Here is a 10919-nt window from a genome sequence, read left to right on the forward strand (position 1 = left end):
AATATTAGTGTCACCAACTTGAAAAACAGCCAGTTGACATTTCTTCCCTCCAAAGGGATTGTGATTGAAACATATCTCCCCTGTCCCTGATTGGGAGATTTTCATGGAAAATAAACATATTTTATTAGAAAACAAGGAGGACATCCTGAAACAGTATGGACGAGCATGCCCTCATGTTCGCCTGACATATGAAACAAAGGGGAAAGGGGTGTAACCTCTGGCTGGAGATGTGCACAAAGTCTAAGATCAAACCAACCAAAAAAAGGCAGATGAAGGAGAAAAAAGAAGACCGTATTGGAGAAGAGCTTCGTGGAGCAAGACCCAAACTGGTGAAAGTGGCTCTGCCCAGACACCAGATTTAATGACAACCAAAGTGGTTCAATGAAGAATCCCAGCATGGAAAAATTCTTGTGCCTCCAAAAACCAATTGGAGGCCAGAGTGGATTAACTGTGGCTGTGAAATTTGTATCGCCCTCCTCGTCAAGAAAGGGAGTTTGTTTTTCATCCCCTAATTTGTAAGAAGAATCGCACCCAATGATCAGGGCTTAGAGGGAAGTTCAGCTCAATAAGGGAAAATCTATAGAAAAGACTTTCATCTTAAGCCTGTTTCAAGCTCCCTGACCTGACACTTAAAATTTCCCACAATTAAAGACTGATGGTGCCCCAAATTTCCCTCACTCTGTGCCATATATTTATATAATGAAGTAGAGAAAATGTTATTCTCTTGGAAGGTCATGCTGGACAGTATACTTATTATATAATGAATGAATGAGATTACTGAAGTTACTAAATGTTTGATGCAATGCTTTCCTGTGGAGCCAGTGACGTTTGTGCATGTTGCTAAGTCAGAAACAGCACATAGAGTGCCTTCAGCCAAGGTCACATGCCTGCAAAGAACGGAGAAAAATCCAGCCCGATAGCTTTGTTATATGTATTTGTTGATGTTCACATCAAGGACTATATAACCTTGGCTCTTGAACTTTTATCTTTAAAATTCATGCAAGTATTAAATTCTACTCCATAATAATAAAAATTTCCTCAAAACTAAGGATATATTATATATGTGTGTGTATGTGTGTATATATATATAAATGTGTGTGTCTGTGTGTGTGTGTGCGTGTATATATATATATAGTAAAAGTGACACAGTTGGTAGAGTGGCTGTATTTTAACTCACCTCTGGCCTATATCATTTTATTCACCTACAGCAGTGTTCTCAACAGAGGCCAGTTTTACCCCCCTAGGAAATATTGGTGTTGATAAGGAAGGGAGGAGATGCTACTGATATCTAGGGGATAGAGGCCAGAGATGTGGTTAAACACCCGACAATGTACAAGACAGTCCCCGTGGATAAAAAATACTTAGTGAATAAGCACACTTCATTCCCCATTCAAACAAAGAATCCTCTGTCCCCAAGTGTCAGTAATGCCAAGGTTGAGAAGCCCTGAGCTAGTTGTACTCATGCTTCAATGGGAGAAATGTGTATATATCCTTGATAAAGATAAGCTACTGAATTTTCTGTAGCTTCCTAACAACCAGGTTAAAAAGGAAACCTGATCAATCAGGACTGAGCTAAATGGGGGCTGGACTGAAGTGACCACAGTGAGAGAAAAAAGTACTGAAAGCCTAGGGAAGAGAAAATGAACACGGCCATGAGAACCCCACCCCCCCCACCACCCCCAACACACCAACTTGTTCCCCAGGCTAGGCTGCTTTAGGTAGGAAGCACTTCGGAAATGGAGTAGAATGATGGCTGACCTCTAAGATCTAAGAGCCATAAAAGGAGACCTATTGGATCAGAGGACAGATAAGTATAGTGCCACAAAATCACTGGATTTTCCCTATTGGCCACTCCAGATTCCCTCTCTAGCCTTCTCCACCCTGCTCTGTGTTGCAGGACAAAGGTCTCTAGGCACAGAATCCATGGGTTCCCCTCCTGCCTCGCTTCTGGTTGTGTTTGGATGGTGGGAGGCATCAATAGGAACATAGCTGTTTCTCTGCCAGGCAATAGGTTGGCTGTAGCCATAGTCCTCTACCAAGACCTCAGTTCTTGCCAGGCAAACTTCTCCTAGAGCTATAGCAAAAGCAGCATCATTCTAGGAGTGAAAGCTATACCTCCCCACCTTGGTTAGCCCCACGGTGCACCATTATCCCACTGTCCCTTAGTGGGTTTCATGTCTTCCCCTTTATAAGCGGTCCCGTATGTTTCTTGCCAGTTCCCGGGCTGATTCACCAGGCCAAGACCTGCAGGTAGCCAGAATGAATATATGAACACATATCAGGAGCGGGGGGAGTTCCTTAAAATCTGAAGCCAAGAAAAGGGAGAACTAGAGGCATAAATAGAGGCACACATCTCTCATTCCCAGAGGGGAGGGTTCACTGGCCAGGGATACAGTATTTTCTTCCCGAGTACTATTTATTCCTAAGTACATCGTGAGGAGAGAAGCCACAGGCTACTGTGGTTTGGTTCCACTAGATTAGCCATTAAGGTCACCCCATTCACATCCCTCTTTGGTTTCTTTCTAATGATTTGCACATACATTGCACATATATTGCACACACATACATTTGCCTGAGATTGGTTGGTGAACATTTGGTACGCTTGCTGGCAATATTCTCACAGTGAACTAATAAATGATCTTGGCGGTTTTCTTCCTGTCCCTGCGGCTTTGGGCGAGCGTGCATCCAAAGGACGAATGGACACTGATGCATCAGCAGCTCAGCTTCCTGCATCTGCCAGTTCAGAATGTGGGACGTTTCACAAGGCAAAGCCCAACATGGCTTGGTCCAGGTGCTAGCTACTTCACAGAAACACTCTGTATATTCATTATTGGTGACTTCGGGACTGACCTTTAGACCAGGGACACTTATTCCCACTCACTTCCCTTTTCCTAAATCCCTTTTTGGCAGACATTGCTAGTCGTCTACCCAATCTCCCTTTTTCCTTCTTCCTTTCTAACAGAATTCTAATTGTGCTCAAAATCATTTAAAAACACCACCCCAGACTCCATTAACTATGTGATCTAGCTCCGTTCAACCAGATATAAGTAAACATGCACTTTACTGCACATCCAGGAAAGCTTTTACTGTCATGATAGCAGAAGAGCAGATCAGCTGGTATATGCACTTGTACCCTCTGCTCTCCCCATCAAAAGACTGGAGATGCAGCTCTTCTCTTTCAACCTTGAGGATGAAAACCACAGGCCAAGGATAGCAGAACAGGAAGCTAAAAGGAAGCTCAGGTCCTTGATGTCTACCCTGAGCAGCTGACCAGCCCGGTTGTGGGGTTTACTTTCTAATCATCCCAGAGAAAGAAAACCCTATTTGGTTAAGCTTCAGGAGTTCAGTTTCTATTACATGAAGCCAAATGCAGTCTCAACAGACACCCCTTCTGCATCTCAAGGCTTTGACTGGTCCCCCCATATCATTGTGTTTAAATGCATGCACTAAGGACCCCTACAGGCATGCATCCTAGGTTATGTGGGAATAAACGGATTGTTATGAACATACACCTGGACACGTGACCCTAGAAGCTGGCAAATGAATGGCATTCTGTAGCAGCATAATAGTGTTGAGAGTAGAAGGGCAAAAAAATAGATCTCATTTATGAAATTTGAAGAATATTGATTTCAGGATTTCCATCTCCTCTTAGATATAACTAGGTCACAAATAAGAAAACAGAGAAGCAGAGAAACTAGTAAAAATACTCTGATAAAATTCCAGGAAATGGCTCTCTGAAACATGGGACAGCTGCCAAATGGTGGTGGGGAGGTGGGGGAGGAAGTTAAAATCTTTCAAAACAATTTCATAGATTTAAGCTCTGCAAAAGCACTAGGAGGGCATAAGAAATTGCATGGAATTATTCTGATCATTTGAATTCTTCCTCTGTTATTGTGCATTTTATAACTGAATAATCAGAAATCTGCATCATAATGAATAGATTACATGAACTAAAAGAGGCAAACCTATTTAAAGCAGCCAAAATAAAGAAATATATGTTAAATCCACATCTATCCCAACCAACCCACATTGAGCTTAGGGGAAGCAATAGGAATGAAGAGATGTTGAATTCCAGTTAGAAAAAAAAAAATCTTTGTACTAATAATTTGAAATTTTTACCTAAATAAAAGGCGGCTTTAGAATTAATATTAAGCTTAGAGTTCTAAAAGCATCAATTTAAATTGATTAGAACACTAGAAAATTGCCTCCTGGCTATATAAGATTTCCAGAAGAAATACCACTGGGAATGTTTTTTTAATATCCCTCAGGATAAACAAGAAAAGGAAACCGAGGGCATATCTCTAATTAGCTACATGTGCCCCTTGGGTTTCTAAAAACAAGCTCTAACATAATTTGATTCTTTGTCCTCAGCAATGAGAAGTGAAGCATAAAGCCATTTGCAAGCACCACATGATGTGCCGTAGAAAGGAGCAAAAATAATCATAGACATTTCCATCAGTCTATTTAATAGACAAAAGTCCATGTTTCTGTTATCGTATCCAGATAAATCAGGCTTCGCCTTTCTTACTTCTTTACTTGGTGCCTGAAATCCCTTGGAGTTTAATTTTTGGGGATGAAAGTTTTGCATATTCAGAAGTTCTCTGTAGAATTAAAGTTCTGTCAAAGGGCGTAAGTACAGTAAGCCAGACTCAAGGACAATCACAATCACTCTAGAGAGAATAAGTTTATAAAAATACAGCAGATAGGGTTCAAATATGTCTTTGTGGGGAAATGGGAGGGGGTATCTAGAATAGGAACCATGAAGTCTTAAGAATTTAAGGGTCTTAAGATGGAGCCAAGGAGGGCAATAGAAAGGCAGGAATGGCTAAGTAGTAGGACACCAACCAAGACTAATTCGGAATTATTGTGAAGAGCTAGTGCAGCTTTTGGAAAGTGTTATCTATTCATTAAGGTTTTTTCTATAAACCCATCTCTAATTATGAGATTGAAAATAAGATCCCTGCTGCAATGCCTGGGTGGCTCAGTCCCTTAAGCCTCTGACAGCCCCTCAGGTCATGATCTCAGGTCCTGGGACCCAGCCCCCCACGGCCCCCCTTCAGTGGAGCTTCACACTCAGTGGGAGTCTAAGCCTGCCCCTCCCCACTCCTACTCACAGATAGATGTGCACTCTTTCTCTTTCTCTCAAGTAAATAAAATCTTAACCCCCCACCCAAAAAAAAGGAAAAGACGATCCTCAGAAATTATAAATTAATCAATATTAGTAGAAAAATTAAGGACAGCAAATATAAAACCACGAGCGGCAGGAAAGGTTCAGCTACATCTATCTTAATCGTCATTAATTTGCTAAAGCTATGTGTGCATTTCATACTTGAGCATTTACAGGCCATTTTCATAGATTTTGTTGCATTTGATACACTACCCTCTAAGGCAGATAAAACAGAGTATCCGATTTTTAAAATGAGGAAGCTGAATTTGGGAGCCGAAAGCTAGTAAAGGTTGCCACATCGTGCTTCGGGCTCCTTAACCAAAAACCCTTTCCTGTACCTGAAACAGTTTCCCTGAGGACCCCACAAATAAATACAGAGAAATAAACTTGAATCCATGGAACTCAATATTGTCCCATTGCATTGAATTATATGCATGTTCAAACCTTTATATCGCACAAGGTGCAGTGATACCCTTTATTTTTCATGAAGTCTGATTTGTGATACTTAATCACAAATTTCTACAAAATCTGTCTGTCGACTCTCTCTTGCAGTATGATTTGTAGGGGATTTTTTTTTTAAATCACTTTTACCTGTAATGTTCAAACATGGCAAGATCTTGGCCTCTCTGGAGGCCTCGTGGGAGGGATTATGGGACAAGCCAGGGATGGCCTAGATTAGAAGCTGCTATCGGAATCACCAGGTCCAGAGACTAAGTGTTTTTATTGGTATTGAGTACTTATTAGTCCAATTCAAGTTGACAGGGAATCATTGATAAGACAGTAGATGGAACACAAATTACCATAGGCTGGTTTGGGAAGGAATCTTTTCCTCTTGGAGAGGTACTTCAGCATAGTGGGGACAAGCATGGGCTCTAGAGCCAGACTGTCTGAATCCCAATTTTACTCCTTTCCTATTTTGGCTTGTTTCTTCAACCATAAATGGGGGTTATGCTAATATTCATTCCTAGAGTCGTTGTAAACATTACATGAGCTAATATGCAGACAGCATTTAGAACAACACATAGTATAAGTTATGTAAGTATTAGCTTTATTATTATGGAAGCCAATTATATTCAAGAAAGGTAACCACGTTAAAGCAATGGAAAAGCAGAGATCAGGTCTTGCCCAGCCCCAACTTGCTGATTCTGAGAAGGGACTAGAGAGCCTGAAGAAAAAGATGGGCACCACCGATTTTATGGTTTTGTTCTTAATGTAATGCAAATACAAATCATTTATTAGTTGTGAAACTACACAAGAGTTCTTTACCCTAAGTTAAATTTAAATTCAAATCTTAGTTACCAACTAGCATAATGCTAGGTTTCAGAAGAGAGAATGTATGTGGGCTTTGAGATGAGCATGCTCTAAAGTGAAACAAAAACCTTGGGAATAGCTTGATGGGGAGTAAGTTGGGGGAATAGTGGACAGTGTCCGTGATCCAGTCTGGCCCTTCAGACCCCTTTGACATTTTTGTGCCCCTCTCTACCTTTCATGTGGTTTTGCTCCCCTTGACTAGCACCTGTAGTCCTTCTCTAGACGACTTCATTTGGTCTACTGATCCAGAAATGCCTGTGAATCGACCTGCCCCAAGTGGTGTTTAGTTGATGGGCACAGAGGTATAAAAGCCAACTCCATTGCTTCAAGTTCCCCTGTGGGATCAGGTTGAGCCTACTTTCTGTAGGGCTTTGTTTGGCCTCCCCTTCCCTTTCCTTCTTCCTGCATTTCCTTCCTGGCTTCCCTAAGGAAGAAATAATAAATAATAAGTAAATCAGGTGCACATGAATCCTTGTGTCAAAGTCTGCTTCTGCGGAGCCTGACCTAAGACAGAACTAAAGATAACTTTTGTCTTATTTTATAATTAATGATCTGTAATTAAGGCAGGCTCTGGGGACAGAAAATCTGCGTTCAAATCTTGTCTTGACACTTAGCTGTGCCAACTTCTCTGTGCCTCCTTCTCATCTGTGAATGTTTTTGATTTAATTCTTCTTGACACAACCAAGAGCTACCTTAGATTCTGTGTCACCTAGGTAGAGGAACAAATCCACATTTGATGAATGCTGGGCACAGGCCTAGATATCAATACTATCTCATGTAATCTTCACAACAACCAAAAGAGGCACGCATGCCCACCTCTATTTCATGATGAAGAATTTGTGAGTCAGAGAAGTTATTTGCCCAATATTATACGAAATTAGTCTTTAAATTCACAGAAGCTAATGTAGAATGTATAATTATAAGAAGGATTCCCCAAAAAAGGTAAACTTCTGTTATGCATAATGCCCTTAGTTGTATAAAGATGACTTCCATTCTGGACTATCCTCCATAGTGGGACTACAGTAAATATTGAGACAGTGCAAAGATATGTGAAACAGACCCTACTGAATGATATTGTTGAGAGATGGCAACTCAAGTTTTCCAGGAGAAGAGAGAGAAAAGGGAGTAGATAAAGACTGGCCTACTAAACATCACTGGCAGGAAGGAAATCAGAGAAGGGGCAGGGGGCTCTCAGGGTTAAAATATGATGGGAAATCAGATGAAGTGAAAAAGGAACCACTGGAGAAATGGAGACATAAACTTCTCAGAACAGTGGTAATCATCCTTTCTCCAAGATTGGCGCCAGGAAAAACTCTCTGCCAAGTTGTGATTAGCATAATTACCAGGGTAAACCAAATAAGAACTCAAGTGTGTTAGTCCAGGTCCTCCAGAAAGCAGACACCGAGATGAGATTAAACATTTGATCAGGAGGAGCACCTATATGAAAGGAAGTAGGGAGGGAGCCAAAAAAGACTGGCAGAACCGTAAGGCTCCAATACAAATGGACTTCAAGCAAAAGCAAGAGGGGGAGAAGGTTGCATGGAAGCATCCTAGGAATGGGGTACAGGCTAATGAAGGGTCAGCAAAACCATCAGGAAGGCCTTGAGTCTAGTCTGACTCTGGTAGGAGTCCTGTGGCTGTGTGAATGGGACTGCCTCAGTATCCCCCACTGCACTCCTTCACTGACAGGGAGCAACCCATGTAAGGCATGGACTTGAACTAAGATGTCATTGATTTTCAAAGCTTAGCAGCTGTGACCCTCCGTCGATTACAATTGCATCTTGCAGTAGAAGGTCTGGGAGATGCATTCTCATGGCTTATCAAGTTCCCAAAAGTGTCTGAATGTTACAAAGCTACATCCCTTTTATTCTCAGTGTTTCCTAGAAAAATCATGCAATTAGTCACCTTTTTGGAGTACGTATGTGCAGCAATCCCTACACTGGATACCTCACGTTTTTCTTCTTTTGTAGTCCTTGAAGTAGCCCTGTGAAGGAAATACTCTTACCCCCTCCATAGATGAAGAATCCAAGGCTTGGAGAAATTAAAAACTTACCCATTAATACAAAGATACTTAGGGGTAATGCCAAGATTTAACTCAGGCACTCTGACTTCTGGGGCTAATCGTCATACTATAACAATATTATAATTTTGGTATTAGATAAGATTCTTCTGAAAATTTGGTGAGCCCGTACATGTAAAGACCCTTAACACAGGGGCGCCTGGGTGGCTCAGTGGGTTAAGCCTCTGCCTTCCGCTCAGGTCATGATCCCAGGGTCCTGGGATGGAGCCCCACATCGGGCTCTCTGCTCAGTGGGGAGCCTGCTTCCCCTCTCTCTCTGCCTGCCTCTTTGCCTACTTGCGATCTCTGACTGTCAAATAAATAAAATTTTTTTTAAAAATTAAAAAAAAAAAAGACCCTTAACACAGTGTCTGGCCAGGTAGGAAGAGCTCGAGGAATGTTGTTATTTGGTAGGTAAGCCAGGACTCACAAGCAACTCTGATCAATGCTAACATCTGTACTCTTGGTCACGGGTGCTGAACAGTCATCTGTGTAAATTCAGTGTTTCAATCAGATAGCATTAGGAACAGCTGAGGAACAGTATTTAAAAAAAGAAAAAGGAGGGCTATAACGAAACTTTCGTTCAAGAAATAATATCCGTCACACAGATAGAATTCAATGATAGGAGACACTTAAAATGTAAGTCATGCTTTCTTTGGTTCCCTAGGGAAGAGAGTCACGCAGGTGTGGCCTGTTTACTGCCTATTCATAAATAGAAATAGGTAAGATTTATGAGACTGCCAATGGGAAAAGGTTGAGACAAGTTACTCTCTACATTTTTTTTTTAGAAGACAGCAGAAAGGGAGAAAAAAAATGTTTGTAGGAAAAGATATCTGGACTTCTGCTTATGAGCAAGATGGAGTAAGAGGGACAAGATTTACCCTCCTGCCAGAAAGAGCAAAAAAAAAAAAAAAATCAGAAAACAATGTGAAACAGTGGCTTTTAGACATTGGATTCTGACAACATAGGTCAGGGCTTGCTGAATGAGGGGAAACACACAAGCTGAGTCCTATGAGTCCTATGAGGGACCCCAGGTGGAGCTTGGTAGTCAACCTGAGTTCAGATGAAGATAGAGCAGACACTGTTAGTCTAGAGAAACCAAGGTGTCTGGAATTAACAGAGCAGAATGCTGAAGAGAAGGAGCTACATAAAGAGAGGACTCTAGCAATCTGTAGAGGGTCCTCCTTGGGTCCTCAGTGTAATAAGTGCACGTCTGTGAGGAAAATGCTGGAGGACAGGGTAAGAACCACCCAAAAGGAGCAGAGGGAGCCAATACTGGAGCTCATAAAGGCTGGGAATAGTTCAGGTTCTACAAGCCAGAATGGGAAAAAAAAATCTCATCACCCATGGGGTATTGAGTGGAATATTCAAAATATTTAGGGCAAAATTGGCCCTAAACGAAAGGCTGCTCCGGTCTCAATTAACAAAGCTTAAAAGCAAGACTTGAAACAATCATACTGTCTTCACAGCTGCATCTCAATGGAACTCAAGAATATTTATGAGAATAAAAAGTATCCATCACCCAACAGGTAATACTCACAGTGAATGACATCCAATCAAATATTACCAGGCATACAAAGAAGCAGGAAAATATGACAACCCCTAATGAAAAGAAAAACCAATCAAAAGAAAAATATCCAGAACTGATAGGGATACAAATGTAGAATTAACAGGCAAGGTTATTAAAATTGATACTGTAACTATATTCTGTATGTCCAAGAAGATCGAGAAAAAATTAGATGTTTTAAGTAGAGATGTGGCTTATTAATATTACCCAAATCCAACTTCTAAGGGGAAAAAAACATGATGTCTTAATGAAAATTCCATCAGTGAGATGGGATTAACATCAGTTTGGACACTGTGGAAAAAACAAGTAGTTAATTTGAGGACACAGCAACAGAAGTAATCCAAAATGAAATGGAATAAACAACTGGGAGAAGAAATAAACAGAACATCACTTAACTGCGGGACAACCTCAGCAACGGAAGATCCATGTAATTGGAGATCCTAAAGCAAAGGAAGGGAAAGGAAAACCATTAAAGATGTAATGGCTGGAAAATTTTCCAAATTTGTTGAAAACCAAAAACATGCACATCCAAGAAAAAAATCAAAAAATCAAAAAATCTCAAGCACAGAAAAAGGGATTTTAACTGTACAACCCAAACAAATTTAGAATGGATGGATTGCACAACCATAAACATTGTCAAGATAAGGAGACAATACCTAGAGTCATATTCAAAACAATCAAAAGAGTTTTTATTCAGGAAGTCAGGTAAAGCAAGAATCCTCCACCCACCCATTTCAAAAACAGGATGTTATGTGTAAGGAAGGAGCAATTAGAAATGTGAAAGATAAAGGTTGTTTTTTTTTTTTTAATATTTT

This window comes from Neovison vison, chromosome 6 (genome assembly GCF_020171115.1).
Source record: "Neovison vison isolate M4711 chromosome 6, ASM_NN_V1, whole genome shotgun sequence".
In the NCBI taxonomy this organism is placed as follows: Eukaryota; Metazoa; Chordata; class Mammalia; order Carnivora; family Mustelidae; genus Neogale; species Neogale vison.